The sequence below is a fragment of the Silurus aristotelis genome (genome assembly GCF_946808225.1).
Source record: "Silurus aristotelis genome assembly, chromosome: 2".
Lineage (NCBI taxonomy): Eukaryota > Metazoa > Chordata > Actinopteri > Siluriformes > Siluridae > Silurus > Silurus aristotelis.
This window is the reverse complement of record NC_139575.1, coordinates 3,908,138-3,929,507: the sequence shown is the minus strand read 5'-3', so window position 1 is coordinate 3,929,507 and position 21,370 is coordinate 3,908,138.

The window sequence follows — 21,370 nt, the reverse complement described above, 5'->3', positions numbered from 1 at the left end:
CTGAGCTACCACTTTCAGAAATAATGGACTTTGTCTCAAAGCAGCTGTACAGATACAAATAGATTAAAGATATACATTTCAAATTGATTCATTTGTCTCTGAAATGGTATGAGGAAGAATCCTTGAGAGGAACCAGACTCAGAAAGGAACCCATTTTCATCTGGGTGGCACTGAATACCCATTCATTACAGTTCCTTCTCTGTTGTGGTGCTCAACCTTTTTTCACTGATGGACAATCGAGTGCATTGTAGCAGACTGTTCATATTAATTACAGTCCAAAACCATCTTTATGATTCTAGTGTGGAACCATCCACAGCAATCTTGCGTGTCTTTACGCTGTTCATCTGGACCCAAGTGATGAGAACATTCAGAAGCTGGGATCCGGAGAGCAAAACGGAACAGAAATTTCCACAGTAAAAGTTTTTGCATGGAAAAGTCTAAACTATTATTAAAGGGGGTTAACACAGTAGAGGTGTCCACATTAGGAAAACAAAGTGATGATGTAACCTGGTGGGGACAAACCAAATCCAGAAAACTGATGAAAGTAAAGCAGAACGAATAGCAAGAGGAGAAAAAATATCAAATCTTAAGTCTCCTCAACGGAAATCACATCAACACATCATTTTTAACATCAACGGCCTGGGAAGATGGATTTGGACTGTAGTTAATATCAACAGTCTGCTACACTGACTCAGGACTTCTTTTTTCGGCTTCTCCCATTAGGGGTCACCACAGCGGATCATCTGTCTTCATACCCCCCTGTCCTCTACATCCTCCTCTTTCACACCAACTAACTGCATGTCTTCCCTCACCACATCCATGAACCTCCTCCTTGGTCTTCCTCTTTTCCTCCTTCCTGAAGGCTCCATCCTCAGCATTCTCCTACCAATATAATTCATGTCCCTCCTATGCACATGTCCAAACCATCTCAATCTCACCTCCCTCACCTTGTCACCAAGACATCCTACATGGGCTGTCCCTCAGGACTACAGTTTGCAAATGATCACCATAAATGGACATTTGATGCAACCCAGATGAGGATGTGGTTCCCTCTTGAGTCTGGTTCCTCTCAAGGTTTCTTCCTTCTGCCATCTCATCTCCTTCGCCACAGTCACCACCGGCTCATTCATCAGGGACAACCTTACACTTATAAGGGAACATAAATTTTTTATCACCACATCATCTGTGTAACGCTGCTTTGAGACAATGTTCATTGTTAAAAGCGCTATAATAGTTGAACAGCTGCCCATAAACTAATCAAAATATATAATTTTCTTTACTTTGCAGAAAAACATACTAAAAAGCATTTATAATTATGAAATACACTACAGAAAACACATACATAGAGCTTATGAATTATAAAAATTTTATTATTCCTTTAAAGCCAGATAACTGGACGCGCTCTGGTGCATTCGTTTCTTACTTTGTTCAAAAATACCAAAGAACCTGATGTAATATTTTATCTATAAACATTAGAATGTGGAGATACAAATTTATACTGTACTGTTAAGTGCATTGTATGTTTTTGTGGTTAATACATGCAACTTTATGAGAATATTTGGGTTATAGAGTTCAGTAGGCAATAATACATTAGCTGCATTACTGTATATTTACAAAAATATTTGGACACCTGACTTCTCCAGCCTTATGTGGTTCTTCTCCGAACAGTTAGCACAAATTTTAAGGTTCATAATTGTATATAATGTTTTCGGATTGCATTGAAATTTACAGTTCCAGCATGATAATGTCCATGTGCACAAAGCAAGTTCCATGAAGATTCGCTTTACATGGGTTTTAGTCAGTTCCTGAATTTACTCACATCATTGTGGCTGAAGAAGCACATATCACCACAAGCACACTCCAAAAGCTAGTGGAACATCGATTTTATCTTAAGTGTAAATGATTACTTAATGTGGAATGTGATGTTCAAAAAGAAAGCACACACCAATCTTAAGGTCAGGTGTCCAAAGACTTTTGGCGATATATTGTATAATAGTAGCTGTTGATATGAGTAAAGATTTTTGAGATTTTTTTTTCACCTCTATTTCTAGTGGAAGCTGGAAGTTTAATTTCACTGCTTTTAAGTTTTTATTATTTTTTTTGTACAATCTGGGAAAAACCTTGAATTAGAGTGCATCGACTATTTATTGATATAAACCTACGTCTGCACATTTTGTACTAAATTCTGCCGAGGACAGTGATTATGATCAAACTGCTTTTTATTATTGAACAGGAATATTATAATGAATATTTATAATATTTTTTTTCTTATAATTCTCGATATAATACTGAGTATTTTTTACTATACACTGATATATCTGAGTTTGCTGTATTTATTAAAACTGCTGTGTAAAATCTGCCATAAATCTTTTCCTCAATAAATAAATAAATAAATAATTTTGTTCTTCTTTCATCTCTCAAAAAAGTGTAGATCGTACATCCAAATTTTTGACACCTGACCATAAGATTGGGATGTGCATTTTGAACATCTAATTCCCCATGTAATCCCCATTTGCTTTTATATTATACTTCACTCTTCTGGGAAAATGTTTCACTAGATTTTGGAGTGAGTTTGAAGAGATTTGGTTGAGATTTTATTCAGCCACTAGGGTAAACTCATGTAGGTGAGGTGAGGAGGCCTGGGGTGCAGTCAGCATTTACATTTATCTCAAAGGTGTTCAATCGGGTGGAGGTCAGAGCTCTATAGCAGGACGCCTAAGATCTTGTTTATGTTATCTTATGTATAGGAACGTCGGGTATTTTTACCCACAATTTAAGGATGCCCCCCACATGTCTTTCTTTGCAAGATTATCTCTTCTGCTCCGTTTATCCCTGAGATACATTCTTCCATTTCTCCTCATTATCCTTTCTGTTGCCAACCTGTTTCATATTACTCGGATTTTGCCTGCCCTGCATTACTCTGTTTACTGCTTTGGAAATAAGGGCTGTGTTTTCAGTTTTGCTTTTCCCCCCTTTAGATCTTTTTATTGTGCTCCTGTCTACATCCTGCATTTCATTCATCTCAGCCCTGCCGAGCAAAACTAAACTATATGGAAATGAGAACTCTTAGCTGTCAAATTTGCCAGGGAAGAGTAGAGACGTTGGCTGGAGGGCTTGAGACACCTTTTGTGGTTTGGACAGACCACCACAATTTACCCTCTATTGGATCTTCTTCCCCAATGACAAGGAGGACCCTTCTGAAAGCATCCTTCCACAATCCACCTTCACATGTTCTCTCTGCCAGATCTCCTTAACTCTGTTCATCACTGAGATACATTCTGCCATTTTTGCCCATTTTTCTTTTTGTTGCCCACCCCTGGTTATACTCCTGGTTTGTTGCTGATTAAAACCACTAACAAAAAATAACAAAAACATATTGAGACATGGTATTGGGTTTAATAATATTATATTATTTGCAATATATTAAATACAGTGAGGAAAATAAGTATTTAAACACCCTGCTATTTTGCAAGTTCTCCCACTTAGAAATCATGGAGGGGTCTGAAATTGGTGCATGTCCACTGTGAGAGACATAATCTAAAAATAAATAAAAATCCAGAAATCACAATGTATGAATTTTTTAACTATTTATTTGTATGATACAGCTGCAAATAAGTATTTGAGCACCTGAGAAAGTCAATGTTAATATTTGGTACAGGAGCCTTTGTTTGCAATTACAGAAGTCAAACGTTTCCTGTAGTTTTTCACCAGGTTTGCACACACTGCAGGAGGGATTTTGGCCCACTCCTCCACACAGATCTTCTCTAGATCAGTCAGGTTTCTGGCCTGTCGCTGAGAAAGTTTGAAGGAGTTTGAGCTCCCTCCAAAGATTCTCTATTGGGTTTAGGTCTGGAGACTGGCTAGGCCACGCCAGAACCTTGATATGCTTCTTACAGCGCCACTCCTTGGTTATCCTGGCTGTGTGCTTTGGGTCATTGTCATGTTGGAAGACCCAGCCTCGACCCATCTTCAATGCTCTAACTGAGGGAAGGAGGTTGTTCCCCAAAATCTCACAATACATGGCCCCGGTCATCCTCTCCTTAATACAGTGCAGTCGCCCTGTCCCATGTGCAGAAAAACACCCCCAAAGCATGATGCTACCACCCATGCTTCACAGTAGGGATGGTTTTCTTGGGATGGTACTCATCATTCTTCTTCCTCCAAACACGTTTAGTGGAATTATGACCCAAAAGTTCTATTTTGGTCTCATCTGACCACATGACTTTCTCCCATGACTCCTCTGGATCATCCAAATGGTCATTGGCAAACTTAAGACGTGCCTGGACATGTGCTGGTTTAAGCAGGGGAACCTTCCGTGCCATGCATGATTTTAAACCATGACGTCTTAGTGTATTACCAGCAGTAACCTTGGAAATGGTGGTCCCAGCTCTTTTCAGGTCATTGACCAGCTCCTCCCGTGTAGTTCTGGGCTGATTTCTCACCTTCCTTAGAATCATTGAGACCCCACGAGGTGAGATCTTGCATGGAGCCCCAGTCCGAGGGAGATTTACAGTCCTGTTTAGCTTCTTCCATTTTCTAATGATTGCTCCAACAGTGGACCTTTTTTCACCAAGCTGCTTGGCAATTTCCCAGTAGCCCTTTCCAGCCTTGTGGAGGTGTACAATTTTGTCTCTAGTGTCTTTGGACAGCTCTTTGGTCTTGGCCATGTTAGTAGTTGGAGTCTTACTGATTGTATGGGATGGACAGGTGTCTTTATGCAGCTAACGACCTCAAACAGGTGCATCTAATTTAGGATAATAAATGTAGTGGAGGTGGACATTTTAAAGGCAGACTAACAGGTCTTTGAGGGTCAGAATTCTAGCTGATAGACAGGTGTTCAAATACGTATTTGCAGCTGTATCATACAAATAAATAGTTTAAAAATCATATATTGTGATTTCTGGATTTATTTTTAGATTATGTCTCTCACAGTGGACATGCACCTACGATGACAATTTCAGACCCCTCCATGATTTCTAAGTCGGAGAACTTGCAAAATAGCAGGGTGTTCAAATACTTTCAAATAATTTTCCTCAATGTAGTTACTGATACAAATAAAGTGAAAATAAACATTTATTTGCCTATCAAAAGCATTGGAACCGACTTATCAATACAAGACGATGAGCCGAAGCATACGTCTGAGCTCTGTAAGCATTAGTTAGAGAGCAAACGTCATCTGGAGTGATATCTATCATGGAATGACCTGCCCAGTCACCACTCATAAATCCTATTGAACTGCTCTGGGATTAACTGGACCACACGGTCAGAAAGAAATCTCCAACTAGTGAAGAACACCTTTGGCAGGTTTTACAAGAAGCATGGCAAAGTATTTCAGCTAAATATTTGGAGAAACCACATAGTGCTAAGGAGGCTTCATGCTTTATTTCCAGATTTCCAATGAAAATTCTTTGTTCATTAATAAACCATATATTTGTTTGAAGGACATCTTTAGACCATTACATTACTGAGTTTGTTGCAAAGAATCAAAAGGAACATGCATGTGTACCTCAAAACCCATAAAAAATAGTTGTTTCCACATTTTTTGACAGGCACTATACAGTTATAGGAAACAGTGTTGATGTCAAACTCTAGCATATAATAAATAAAATAAAACAAAGAGTAAATGCACAATATAATCCAATTCTTACATTCAGGCAGTAAATACAGGAATATATAATATTTAATACAAGTTTTAAAGGTTAAATGTGTGATTATAGTATATAGATTATACTGACTGCCCTTTTAGTTATGCTGTATTAGTTTTGCCAAAATCCCTATTTACATTTTGCACTTGTACATTAATTGAACGTTTTGCATTAAAATTTAAGACATGAAATGTCTTGCCAGGAGCTGGGCGGAGCACTCTGGAGGAACCTGGAGCTGGGCGGAGCTCTCTGGAGGAACCTGGAGCGGGGCGGAGCTTTCTGGAGGAACCTGGAGCTGGGCGGAGCTCTCTGGAGGAACCTGCAGTGGGGCGGAGCCGAGCTTTCCGGAGGGTCCTGGGGCGGAGCCGAGCTTTCCGGAGGGTCCTGGGGCGGAGCCGAGCTTTCCGGAGGGTCCTGGGGCGGAGCCAAGCTTTCCGGAGGGTCCTGGGGCGGAGCCGAGCTCCCAGGACGGGCCTGGAGCAGAGTTGAGCTCTCTGGAAGGACCTGTGACGGGACCGAGCTCTCCGGGAGGTCCTGGGACGGGACTGAGCCATCCCAGAGATTCTGGAGCAGGACGGAGAGCTCCTGGAGGTCCTCGGGCGGGATGGAGCCATCCTGGATGGCCTGGAGAACGGCGGAGACCACTTGGAGGACCTGAGGTGGAGCAGAGCTTTCCTGGAGTGCCTGAAGCCGGGCAGAGATCTCCAGAAGATCCAGGTGCTGAACTGGGCTTTCGGAGGCGGGGGTGAGGAGATGAAGGTCGGCCGTGACTATCCCGAGTTCTCTGGTGAGAAGCTGGAGGAACCGGGTGCACGAGCTGAACTCACCACCATTTGCGTCCCACAGCTCTACAGCGATTGAGAGCGATTTCCCCGTTAGAAGAGACGTGACCCACGCGACCCTGGCTCTCTCCGTCGGGAAACGGGACGGATTCGTCTCCATATATTTTCTCACGCTCCGTAAAAACTCGCCCCATTTATATCTGTTGCCCGAGAAGCGATTTGGGAAACCCGTGACGTCATCGGAGCGGTGTGGCACAGCCGAACAAGACCGCGAGCCGGCCGCGAGCTTCCGGGTTTTCCTGGAGGCGGGGCTTGGCTGCTTCGGAATCGCGGCCGAGCGAACCCGCCCACCAAGGTGCAATTCGCGCCGGGAACACGCGTTAGTCCGATCATGTCCTTTCCTCTTTTTTCCAGTCCCTTCTTTCTTTCCTTTCTCCCTCGTCTTTCCTTTGTTTCTCTTTCGTTTTTCTTTTCAAAGGTCCGTTATTCTGTCAGGCGGGAACGGAGGCGGAAGCCAAAGTGAAAGCAAACCGTGCTTTATTTAAACCAAAAGGCAGAGCCAACACAAATACCTGCGTGAGCAGAGATAATCCAGAAAACAAAGTCCGAGTCCGAGTCAAAAAGGTTAAAAACCTTAACTCATATAATTCTACAAATGGTGACAGTCCTGGAAAGGCCAAAGTTAATTACTGAACCGTCTGGCCAGATGTTTTCCTTTAAGCCAAATGTATGAAAGGCCCATAGTGCTTATCTTATGAGCCGTGACTGGGAAAATGAGACGGGCGGTCGTCCTTAAATCAGTATAAGCCGAAGTATAGAATATGATCCAGGATGCATGTCCTCTTGGGAAAAGACCTCTGACCCGTTCTCACTGTATGTTAAGATGAATGGTCTGGGAAAGTGAGCGCTGGTACATTTGAGATATATTAAATCTGGACAAAGACAGGTTTCTCTTTAAGATAAACATTATTGCACAGTAGGCTCATATACATCTGTTATACATTAAGAGGCGGACCCAGAGAATGATCAGAATATATAATGAGTGTGCAGCCATGGATCGGGAGTCAGACTTTGAATCAGAGCGTGCTGACTCCAGGCTTGACCGGAAGGCCTGTAAAGATGCTATATTTCTGTGCTAAATAAAAAACATTATTTACACGAAATAACTGCGTCTACGGAGATTCCTTCCAACCGACAGCTACACTCCATCAAGACAACGAAATACACAACAGTACTTTAAATCAGCAGTTTCTGATGCTGGTAATTCTAACAAACTTAACCTCTGCAGCAGAGGTAGCTCTTGGTTTTTCTTTGATGGGACGGTCCTCAATAGAGCTTGTTTTATCATAGCGTTTGATGGTTTTAGAAGCTGCACTTGGGGATACATTTTAAGATACATTTACAATTGTTATGGATTGATTGACCATTATTTCTTAAATTAATGATGGACTTTGTTTTCTCTTTACTAAACTGAGTGTTTTTGCCATAAGATGGATTTGTGTTTTTTACGGTAATTGTAGTAGTACTAATAAGACTTTTGACGGTGTACTAAACAAAGCTGTCATCAAAGCTATATGTAGTTTAAACAATGTATTTTCAACGATCTTACATATAAAACATATTCTGGGTTGATTGGTACTTTTTTGTTTATTGTTTAATTCATGTGTTCTTTCAATGTTTATTATTAGTGGTCTTGTATGTCTTCCATTTTCTAATAATTGCTCCCACAGTTGATTTCTTCACACCAAGCTGCTTACCTATTGCAGATTCAGTCTTTCCAGCCTGGTGCAGGTCTACAATTTAGTTTCTGGTGTCCTTTGACAGCTCTTTGGTCTTGGCCATAGTGGAGTTTGGAGTCTGACTGTTTGAAGTTGTGGACAGGTGTCTTTTATACTGATAACGAGTTCAAACCGGTGCCATTAATACAGGTAACAAGTGGAGGACAGAGGAGCCTCTGAAGTTACAGGTCTGTGAGAGCCAGAAATCTTGCTTTTTTGGAGGTGACCAAATACTTATTTTCCACTATAATTTGCAAATAATAATTAAAAAAAGAATCAGATAATGTAATTTTTTCATAGTTGAAGTGTACCTATGATAAAAATTACAGGCCTATATCATCTTTTTAATTGGGAGAACCTGCACAATTGGTGGCTGACTAAATACTTTTTATACTTTTTTTGCTTGTATGTGTATGTATATATATATATATATATATATATATATATATATATATATATATATATATATATATTTTTTTTTTTTTTTTTGTTCATCCTTAATTAGATTATATTTTTGTGGGAGAGCTTGTGAGTGGGGAAGGAGGAACGCCACAACAGGTCAGGTGGAAAGGCTATTCAGCCGTCTTTATTTAGGTTTTACACAGAGGGTTTTTTTCTGCACTGTGCTCACGCCGCACGTCTCTGGCACCCGTACGCACACACCCGCACGCATACACACCCTCCTCCTTAAATGCCTCCTTTGATCACTGAAACAGAGAACGCATGAGGTTAGATAGACTTCAGGTGAGGCAATTCCCTACCTATCTTCTTTCGGCCCTGCCCTTCATTCACAAACCGGCGCTCGGCCCCGCCCCCGCTGCCACATACCCCCACCGCCCGATCCAGGCCGGGGAGCCGTCTGGCCGCCACCGACACCTACTCGTGAGAGGAAGTCGGCCACGACCAACTGTGTCCCCGGTCTGTGGACCACCTCGAACGGCTGAAGCGCCAGATACCACCGCGTGATCCGAGCGTTGGCATCCTTCATGCGATGGAGCCACTGTAGTGGGGCGTGGTCCGAACAGAAGGTGAAGGCCCGTCCCAACAGGTAGTATCGGAGGGTGAGGACCGGCATTTTATGGCCAGGCACTCCCGCTCGATCGTACTATACCGGCTTTCACGCACCGACAGCTTACGGCTGATGAACAGCACCGGTCGCTCTTCCCCCTCCACCACCTGAGACAACACGGCCCCCAACCCTCTGTCCAACGCATCAGTCTGCAAAAAAAAAGGAAGAGAGAAGTCAGGAGCATGTAAGAGCGGACCCCCGCAGAGTGCGGCTTTGATTTGCGTAAAAGCCTGTTGGCACGGCTCCGACCACTGGACCGGATCTGGCGCTCCCTTTTTAGTGAGATCGGTCAGCAGGCTGCCGATGTCCGAAAACCTAGGGATAAATCTCCTATAATAACCCGCCAGCCCCAGATACCGTCTCACCTCCTTTTTGGTCTTGGGTCTCGGACAGCTCGCAATCGCAGCCGTTTTATCGATTCGGGGACGCACCTGCCCGTGACCCAAGTGGAAACCCAGATACCGTACTTCCACCCGCCCAATCGCACACTTTTTCGGGTTTGCCGTGAGCCCCGCCCGTCTCAAGGTCCGCAGGACCGCCCTGAAATGTTGTAAATGCCGCTGCCAATCATTGCTATAAATCACAATGTCATCTAAATAGGCAGCAGCGTACCCGTGATGTAGCGTACCCGTGATGCGGGTACGCTACAAACCGAACGGAAGGGTGACGAATTGGTGCAAACCGAACGGAGTGGAAAAGGCAGTTTTTTCCCGGGACATTGGCGTCAAGGGGATCTGCCAATATCCCTTGGTTAAGTCCAGTGTCGAATAAAAGCGAGCCGCGCCTAACCGATCAAGGAGCTCATCGATGCGAGGCATTGGATACGCGTCGAATTTAGACACCGCGTTGACCTTTCGGTAGTCCACACAGAACCGGACCGACCCGTCGCTCTTGGGAACCAAGACCACTGGGCTGCTCCAGTTGCTGTGAGACTTCTCGACCACCCCCATGTCAAGCATCGCCTGAAGTTCCACCCGAACCACCTTTTTTTTGTGTTCGGGCAGGTGCGAGAACACATCCGCAAACTCGTGCTGTAATCTCGTGACCTGTGCTCTCTGCGACGGCGAGAGGTGGTCTCCACAGGGGACGGAGGCGGAATCTGCCGCGGCTTTGGTTTTTACCTCCGGTCCCAACTCCTTCCTCTCTGGCATCACCGTCGCCAGAGACACAGGCACCACCTCGCTCCATAATTTGAGGAGATTCAGGTGGTATACTTGGAGCGCCCCGCCCCTATCCGTGCGCCGTACCTCGTAGTCGACATCCCCCACCCGTCCGTGTAACCTCAAAAGGCCCTTGCCACTTGGCGAGTAATTTTGAGCTTGATGTAGGCAGCAGAACGAGGACTTTATCTCCCGGTGAAAACTGACGAAGCCGCGCGCCCTTGTCATACAGCCGGGATTGCCGTTCCTGTGCCTGAAGCAAATTCTCGCGTTTGAAGGCCCCTCCTCCCAATTTTCCCGGAGTACATCCAGCACTCCGCGCGGCTTACAGCCATATAATAATTTAAACGGGGAGAACCCCGTGGAGGCTTGAGGGACCTCTCGTACTGCAAATAACAAGGGCTCGAGCCATTTATCCAAATTACGTGTGTCCCCGTGTACGAACTTCCGAATCATGCTTTTCAGGGTTCGATTAAAACGCTCTACCAGGCCGTCAGTTTGTGGATGGTAGACACTGGTGCGAATCGATTTAATCCCCAACAATTCGTACAGTTCGCGAAGTGTTCGTGACATAAACGTCGTGCCTTAAACAGTCAGGATCTCTTGCGGGGTCCCAACTCGGGAGATAATGCTGAAGAGCGCTTCCGCAACACTACGTGCAGAGATGTTGCGAAGGGGCACTGCTTCAGGATATCGCGTCGCATAATCCACTATGACTAATACGAAGCGATGTCCGCGTGTGGTTCGCTCTAATGGCCCGATGAGGTCCATGCCGATTCTTTCAAAGGGAACCTCGATTAGTGGTAAAGGGCGCAACGGCGCTTTTGGGATGGCCGGCGGATTCACCAGCTGACATTCCCGGCATGCCGCACACCATCTACGCACATCGCCATGAATGCCCGGCCAATAAAAACGGTCCATTAAGCGGTCTAGTGTTTTTATACAGCCCAGGTGCCCTGCCATCGGATTATGATGAGCCGCATGGAAAAGAAGTTCCCTGCGGCTCTTCGGGACCAACAACTGGGTTGTTTCCTCTCCGGTTCGAGTGTCCTGCGTCACTCTGTATAATTTATCATTAATCACGGCGAAGTAGGGATAGGAAAGCGCGCGATCTGGTTGGATTCTTTGACCATCGATTGCTCTCACCTGCTCGAAGGCGTGTCGGAGCGTTTCGTCCCACGATTGCTCGAGGGGGAAATCCCCGGGGGGAATCCCCCGTAGGGCGGGGTCTGTCTGCCGCGTAACGGACGTCCCCGGTGCCGCCTCCCCCGAGAACATAGCGCGCCTCCCACCCCGCTTCGACGTACTGCAGGACCCATCCGCACACATTTCCTTCAGTAAGCGAGGAAAACCGGCCCAATTCGTACTCAAGATTAGCGGATGGGTGAGGCGGGGACTAACCGCCGCCTCCACTCTATGATTTTTTCCCCTGAACCGAACCGAAATGGCCACCAGTGGATATTCGTGAACATCCCCATGCACACATTTCACCTTCACCCGGCGTGCCGTATTCAAAGCCTCGCATCTCACCAGGTTTTGATGGATGGCGGTCTGCTCGCAGCCCAAATCCACCAATGCCTGGTGTGTACCCCTTCGGATACTCACCGGTATGCGGTACTTTCCCGCTTGATCGGGGGCAGCCTGTGGCGCCTCGGGAATCCGGACCATCACCCCCAACTCCATAACGGGACACTGATCCAGGAAATGTCCCGGCTCCCCGCAGCGCCAACAGACCGGCCCAGGCTTCCGCTCCGGCCCCGCGCGGGTCGTCTCAGCCCCCTGTGGATTCAGAGGCAAAGATTTATGAGAGCGAACAGAAGGAGGAGAAGCAGAGAAGGAAGAGGGAGGAGCTCGCGCCCGAGGCACTGGCTTCGGGGAAATTAGCCCCCGCTTCCGGGGTAAGGGAATGGGAGGAGCGGAGAAAGAACCAGGTGTTCTGGAAGGAGGAGAGTCGAAAGGAGATCCGGGGAATACGCCGGCATACACCGCCAGGTGGTCCTCTGCCAGCTGTACCGCCTTCTCCACAGTTTCCGGTCGCTGGCACTGCACCCATTTCGCCGTCCGCGGCGGAAGACGGGCGATAAACTGCTCCAACACCATGCAATCCACCAGCTCTGGCGTCTGCCCGACTCGCTGAAGGATAGCTCGCTTCAGATCTTCGTATTCCAGCATCTGATCAGCCGGCAGCTGCTGGGCCCAGCTCGCGGCCTCCCCGGAAAGAAGCGGCAACAGGCGGAGAGCTCGTTCCATCCCGGTCCATTCTCCGGCGCCCGCCACCCGCTCAAACAGCTCCAAAAAGGCCTCCGCATCGTCCTGCGGGCCCATCTTTGTCAGCGGGATGACCGGCGGGGACCGAGGGGAGGGGTTTTCCGGTGCCTCTTTCGAGCTCAGGGCGCTGCGGAACGCAGCTCGGTCCTCCGCCTGTGCTCGAACCACGGCCTCAAACCGCTGTTCCTGCTCGGCCCGTACCTGAAGGAGAGCCTGGTGCTGCGTCTGCTGGAGCTCAGCGATCGCCTTCACGAGCTTGGCCAGTGGAGAAGGCTCCGTCATTTTCCTGACCTGGGTCCCTTTCCCGTTATCTGAAGGTGGTTCCCGGGTTTCGGCACCACTGTGGGAGAGCTTGTGAGTGGGGAAGGAGGAACGCCACAACAGGTCAGGTGGAAAGGCTATTCAGCCGTCTTTATTTAGGTTTTACACAGAGGGTTTTTGTCTGCACTGTGCTCACGCCGCACATCTCTGGCACCTGTACGCACACACCCGCACACACACACACCCTCCTCCTTAAATGCCTCCTTTGATCACTGAAACAGAGAACGGAGTGGAGTGCAGCCAGCATTCCAAATCATCCCAAAGGTTGAGTTCGGATCTCCTAGATTAAGTGAAGGGAAAAATGTATGCTACCCAGAGAGAAAAGAAGAAGAAGAAGAGTAGATGGGTGACAAGAAAAGCGAATTAAAGATTATTAAGAATTCTCTCAGTTACATTAACATAAAAAATTAGAGACACTGTACAGAGTGATCGGAATGCAATTATTGACCCTGGCCGGATTAGTTATGGCAGCATAACTACAAATATTCTAGTTCACCAAAACACACTTCAGCCACCATCCCTACAGATTCAAGTCAAGTCAAGTTTATTTCTATAGTGCTTTTCACAACAGACATTGTCTCAAAGCAGCTTTACACAAATCAACAGTTAAGGTGAATGGTGTGAATTTGTCCTTGATGAGCAAGCCTGATTACTGGAGTATAAGGTTATAAGTGATGTTCTTTCTGCAGTCTTATACAGTCTATATGGTTAGTAGCTCCTAGTTTTATAAGCTCAGCATTTGTGATCATCACAGATCCAGCATCAGCTTCTCCATGCCAGAGCCTTTAAACACTCCAGGAGGTCCAATGTCAAACTCCACACATTTAGCGGGATCCAAATGGCACTGGTACTCTAGATGGTTCGGGATGTTTGCGAGTTCGGCATCTACTTCTCTGGAGCTGGCCAAACCTCAGGGGTCTGGGGATGGGGATGGGGAGAGAAAGAGAAGCAGTGGAGCGGAATTAGCGTAGCTGCTGTTCATGATAGTAACAGCACAAGTTGATAATGTGCATGTGATCAGATGTTCTGGAGCACAAGGTTATGATATGTGATGTGTGTTATGTGTAGGCTTTGCTAAAAAGATATGTTTTTAATCTGCACTTAAACTGGGTGAGTGTGTCTGAGCCAGGAAGACTATTCCAGAGTTTAGGAGCTAAATGTGAAAATGCTCTACCACCTTTAGTGGACTTTGCTATTCTAGGAACTACTAGAAGCCGAGAGTTTTGAGATCTCAGGGAGGGTGGCGGATTGTAGCGTGTTAAAAGACTGGGTAGATACATGGGAGCCAAACCATTTAGTGCTTTATAAGTGAGAAGTAATAGTTTGTAGTCTATTAGAAACTTAACAGGAAGCCAGTGTAGGGACGATAGGATTGGGGTTATGTGATCATATTTTCTTGACCTTGTGAGAACTCTGGCTGCTGCATTCTGGACTAACTGAAGCTTGTTTATTAATGATGCAGGACATCCACCTAGTAATGCATTAAAGTAGTCTATTCTGGAGGTCATAAACGCATGGACGAGCTTCTCTGCATCAGATATAGACAACATATTTCTTAACTTAGAAATATTTATAAGGTGAAAGAAGGCTGTTTTTGTACAGATCTGCTCCTTTACCGAGAAAAAACTAGCAATTGGGTTATTTAAACCAATGGCTTGTTTTCAGCCTAGACTTGAACGTTGAGACTGTATCTAAGTCAAGAACATTTATTGAAAGGCTTTTCAATAACTGCGGGGCTTTGTAAGAGAATGCTATAGCTATAGTCTAAAGTCCCAGCTATAGTCTACATTAATGGAGGTACCAACAAAAAGCCTGCACCTTTTGTTCTAAGCAGGCTTATAAAACAAAATTTAGCTTAGATACTGAAGCACATATAAAAGTGAACAGAGTATAAGAGTGTGTGTGTTTGTGTGTGTGTGTGTGTGTGTGTGTGTGTGTGTGTGTGTGTGTGTGTGTGTGTGTGTCTGCTGCTGGGAGATTTTTTGTATTACTTACATACTTTATGCTACAAAACAAAAAAGACAGAGATATGCTAATGGGTTTAACTGGGTTAAATGGGTTTTTTATCACCTGCATTATCTAAAAAAAATCCTGCTACTTTTTTGTGTTTTTATAAACACATACAGTTTTGTTTCATTGCAACAAACAAGGTAAAAACATATGCCAAATATTACAAGAGGCATAAAGTATTTATTTGGAGAAATGAACTGTCCCGATGCTGAGTGTGTAAAGTTGTTATTCATGCTGGAATACGAAGATCTGAAGCGAGCTATCCTTCAAGGGATTATTTTTTAATAAAATAAAGTGGAACGTCCAGATATTTATATATTTGTTTGGTCAAAGTGAATCATCCTACTGTTAAATGCAACCTAGATTGTGGCAGATAGACAAAAGGAACATTTATGCAAATCCCTAAAATCAAGACTTGTAGTTTTCACAATTTTGAAAGGCACTTATAGGAAACAGTGTTGAACTTTAGATGTCAAACTCTAATATATAATAAATAAAATGAAGCAAAGTGGTAGTGCACAACATAATCTAATCAGGTAATCATTTAAATCATTCTATAATTATTCAAAATTCTAATAACAATTTATACAGAGAAGAACAACAGTTGCATTTTGAGTCTGGTTCTCTGGAAAATTCTTTCGCATGCCATCTCAAGTTTCACCATCATCACCACGGCTTGTCCAATTTTGACACTGTCCAATGTGTGTCCAATAGTTTGAAAACCACTGATTGTTAACTACAATTCAAGTAAAGAAATAAACTGTATAAACCAAACTATAGTCAAGTCAAGTTTATTTCTATTGCGCAATGGCGACTGTGGCAAGGAAAAACTCCTTTAGATGTTATGAGGAAGAAACCTTGAGAGGAACCAGACTCAAAAGGGGAACTGATCCTCATTTGGGTGACATCAAGACAGAACTATATAACTATAGTCTACAGCATTATCAAAAAGAGCAAGTGTAGAAGTTTTCCCGTCATTCCAATTTCCCAGTTTATCCCAGATTTCTCACTTATGGAATACATTTATCTTTGTCTCCGGCATTATTATTTTCTGCATCCTCCTTGTGAAACACCGCTCTGTACAGTTTCTATCATCCCAACCTGTAGGAATTATTACACCACAGTTTTGCTTTCCACCATTGTTATTAGGCTGGCCGGAAGCCCATATTTTCATATTTCCTAGTGGCTTATTTTCAAGTGACCAGTGCCAACTATTAACATCATTGTACAGCCCAACCCAATCTGTGGAAATGAATTGTCTGTTTGCTTCATCTTGAATTTGGATCAGGTCGTCGTTAGTTTTGATGATAGCCAGATCGGTATGTGTGGCCTGGCAGTAAGCCTGAGCATCACTCCATGTTTTCTGCTCCTTGACTACATAATACCTAAAATTAAAGACAGACGAGACGAAAGGGGCGATTCCTGTGGAGAAAAGTATTAATGGTTTTATGCTGTTAGCTCTGGGAGAAACATACTGAGTGTTTCATTAATAACTTCAATGCAGTGTTATAAAAACATTTCCCTAAACTTAAGTTCTGTAAATATATTGGCTGTCAAAAGTTTGGAAACACTAAACATGATAATTATGGTTTTTGAGACACACATGTTCCTTTCGTTTGTATGTAACATATTAGATAAAATGCAAAAACACACAAGATTGGACAGTGAATGACCGGAAGAAAGGTTTGTGGACAAATTAATACAAATGTAATTATTTTTGTCTCTAACAGTAGAACTTATGTAAGATATAGAATAGGAGACAAAATGTTAACAGACTGCCAACAGTCAAAGCTTAATGGTTTGGGGTTGTTTCAGAGCAGGGAAAGTTAGAAACTTATTCCAGAAAGTGAAGTAATCCTGAACCAACATGGCTACCATTCCATGCTTCAACACCATGCAAATCTGTCTGGGCTGCGGCTCATTGTAACCGACTTCACTATACAAAAAGACGATGAGCTGAAGTGTACATCTGAGCTCTGTAAGCATTATTTAGAGAGCAAACAGTTGGAGTGATATCTATCATGGGATGGCCTGGACAGTCACTGCACCTAAATCCTACTGAACTGCTTTGAGATTAACTGGATCACAAAGTCAGAAATCTCCAACTAGACTTACTTTGGGAAGTATTACAAGAGGCATGGCAAAGTATTTCAGCTGAATGTTGGAGAAACAAACAGTCTGGATGCTAAAAGTGTGTAAAGCTGTTCTTCATGCTAAGGGAGAAATTTTTTAATTAAAATAAAGTTTAACTATCGATCACCACTGAACAGCTCCAATAAAACTTTAGCATAATTATATGTTGTTTATTTAATGTGGTAAGCTATTATGCACACACACACACACACACACACACACACACACACACACACACACACGCACACACAAATATTTTTCTCTTACCTGTGCAAAACAGGATGATGAAAAGTTGCTGACCCATAGCAAATGCTGTTGGGAAACTCACTAAAAAGTATATATAAAACCAAGTAAATATAAAAATACATAAATAAAAAAAAAATACAATTAAAAAGCTAAAGTGGTACTGGTAAAAACTGCATGTATCACATTATCCATAATTATACAGTTTGGCTACCACAATATATAAAAACTACAAAAATAACAAACTAATTGACTAAGGGTCCTGTCCTTTTGTCCCCTAGTATCTGCCATACCCTTTCCGAAAAGGTAAGCAGGGGTTTGCAAAGCACCAAATCATTTTAACATGATTAACATAAATAATAACTATTAACAAGTGTGTGATCTCTTGCAGTGTGTGGTGAGATGATATTGGGGATGTAAGAGCAGAGACAAGTGGAGCTACTGTATGTGTCGATGTGTGCGATTGAATTTCATTACTGAGAAGTGAAGTCTCAAAATAAAGCTAGTTCTCTGGTGAACTTGTCGTCTGTCCTCTTGTCGAAGCACGTAGGCTTTGCTTAAGTTATTCATGCAGCCTCCTGTCACCACACCGTGGAAATGGGGACCAATTCCCCAAACCTCCCTTTCCTCCCTGTGTCTGTGCTCTCTCCCCTGCAGGTCGTTGATACTTACAACCCATTAATGGGAGGAAATCCTGGGCCAGACTGTGGGTACTGCAGGCTTGAAGGGGGTACACACTGTACTTTGGTGGATTCAGGCTGTGTCCACCATATATCAAAGCCTTGTTCAGTGCAGGACTTTGAATTCAGCATGTGTAGGTGAGGTGTGTGCATGAATATATACAGGAATATCTATAAGTGGCCATCACTATCACTATCCCTGCCTCACCCGTCTGCTAATTCTGGGAATGAATTGGGCAGCATTTCATCTTTCTGCATCAGTATTAAGCAATGTGGGTGGTGAGCTGCGATGGCTGGGGAGGTGTTACCGGGGCTCTAAACATCAGCTCTGCATCAGGCAGACGCAAAAAGACGGGGGGGTGCACTCTAAGGTGGACCACTCTTACATTCCCCTGACTTCTTGGTCTGACTTACAGATCAATGCATAGCCTGGGAGCCATGCTTCCTGGTAGTGGAGGGGTAGGAGAACCCTGTGCTGTACATCATTTGTAAGCGTTTGATATGGGAGAGCCTTAACTAAAAGAAATATCTGGCAATGAGACCAATATGCAGATCACTTGTGGTATCTGGCACTTCATCTATTTAAGTTCAAGGTGGTTCACAAACTATGGGGGGGTGTCGGGTGGTGGGGGTATGTGGGGGTCATGGCCAATTGTCATTTTGTGAATGGGAAGCAGAGCGAGAGGAAGCAAATGGTAAGGATCACACAACTGAACATGATTTGAGTTAGCAAGTGTGTCTTTTGACCATTGTTTATTAAACTCAATGTTGATGAATGTTGTCAGTGTTTGCATTGTGTCAAGTATCAAGTATATACAGTGTCTTACATTGTACCAAAAGTGGCACTGTGCTTAAGCAGAAAGTACATGGTTATTTACCAATTCTTAGACCCTCTTGTTACCTCAGAAGATTTCCAAAATCACACCAAAGCAGCAGGCAAAATTATTAGTCTCTAAAAGGAAAATAAACAGGAAGAAACTGATCAAAACTCTTTGAATTTGTACTGTTTACATTTATATTATACAGTCGTGAGCGAGAAACGATTCATAATGATACTAATCTGGTGTCACCTAGAGTTCCTCTCAGACTTTCTTTTGCATGTCAACTCAGGCAAATTTTTCTTGCTACGACTGCCTCTAGCTTATTAGGGATCTAAATTTACATATGCATTAAGGTAAAATAACATGCAAATCACACATTCCCTGAAAAGCAAATTTTCAAGACATTTGCTGCTTCGTTGGTTGGATTACAACCTTAATTTTATTGCAGGTTCCTCAATGAGTAGTAAGATTTACATATTTTTTTTATTTATTTTCCAGCCACAACTAAGATGAAGGAGGAGAAGGAGAGGAGGAAGACGTCTAGAGGGACAGCAGGAAGAGGAGAAGTGTAGGAGAGTGGAGGTTCGGGTTGGTACTTTAAATGTTGTTACTATGAATGGTAAAGGGAGAGAGGGAGCTGATATGATGGAGAGGAGAAAGGTAGATATGTTGTGTTCAGGAGACCAAGTGAAATGGGAGTAAGGCCAGGAACATTGGAGGTGGGTTTAAACTCTTTTATCATGGTGTGGATGGAAAGATAATAATATTGTAGGAGTGATTCTGAAGGAAGAGTACAGTAAGAGTATAGTATGTGTATGGTGGGTTTTTGTCATGTTATTAGACAAATATTGACTCTGAACTGCTCCAGGTGATGTAGGTGCCACAGTTGTGGTTATAGTGTAGAGGTTTGGAGCTTGTTTTAGTAAAAATGGTATGGACCCTCCATATGCAAAATGCCTCTCTCTCTGTAATGCCACACGTTGTTATATTGCGTTTTTGTATTGTATTGATGGTTTCCATAATTGGGAGGTGATAGTGGTGGTATTAAGAGGTGGATTAATTCTGGTAAGTCCCCACTGAAGGCCCAGGTACCAAACGCATGGCCCGCCACTGCATGGTGGTCCCCCTGCCATTGTCTAAAGGCTCACTTAAGAAATACAGAGACGTCAAAATCTATCGCAGATCCTTTGGGCCTGTCTCAAATCACAGGCGGAATGTAAAAGAATTAGCTAAAGGGTTGTTTCATAGGGATGGTTCCTATTATGTAGATAAACTGGGTTAAAAAGCTGGGGTATGGAATATTTCTTACCTTATATTGGAAAAGAATTAATACAGAGACATCTGTGCTCAATAAAATAATGCACAGGACTATATCAGTACATATATCAGGACTGCAGCTCTTTCAGAAAGGTGTGGGGAAAAAAAGGAGTAGTGCCACCCTGCTAAACTTAAAACTCCTGGAATCTTAGTGATCTGGGATTCTCTATTTTGCTTGAACTGTTTGTATATGATCCTCAGAAACCACACAGCACAAAAAACAAGCATGCAGAGTTTAAGCATTTCTTAATAAAAACAAAAACAACAAGGTTATCAATTGATACAAAACAGACTTTTATATTAACTTGCCCAGGACTGTCTTAATCGGGTTTCATTTTCACAACTGTGCTTCATCACTCCTCCACCAGCTCATTCAACACTTCCCAACCATTAGTTGCAGTTCCTAAGTATTCCTAGTCTTCCACCCATCCAAGAAACTAAATCTGATAAAAGAAAGTCCAAATACTCACTAATACTATGCCAGTTGTTTATTTTTATTTTCTAGCGTAGCCAGTCAAGCAGTGCTTAATATGTTCATCATAACATCACCAAAATGACCAGACAGAAATAGACAGAACATACAGCAATTATATGTTTGTAGGTACTCGCTAGTTGCGTGAACCAGACATTAGCAATTGAATACAGAAAACTAGCTTTAACTATGAAGTCCAAATTGAATGAAATTTGGATTTAGAAATCTAGTTTTGCACTCTGGTTATGGCCAGTTGGTGGCATTGTATTTTTATGGTAAAAACAACACTAAATACATGGCCAGATTAGGAGCAATTCATTATACAACCAAGTTCCTTGTCACATATGTCAAGAAACAAGAAAGACTTGATAAAACGTCCCAAAACCATCCATATAAATTGAGGCCTGTTTTTTTTCTTTCTGTCATCTAGCACTTAAACCTTTAGTCATTTTTTTTTAGTTTATTTGCTCTTTTTAATATATTATATATGGATGGTAATTGGTGGTATAGTGTGCTTTAAATTTTATTCTACATGTTATTAAAAAGATTATAAATGCCTTAAATACAATTCCCAAACCAGATACCCTGTAATATTAAGTTGAAAATTAAGTGTGAAAAGCATTTTCACTATGTGGTAATAGCAGCAAATGAGTTTTGTTGTTTAGCATCTG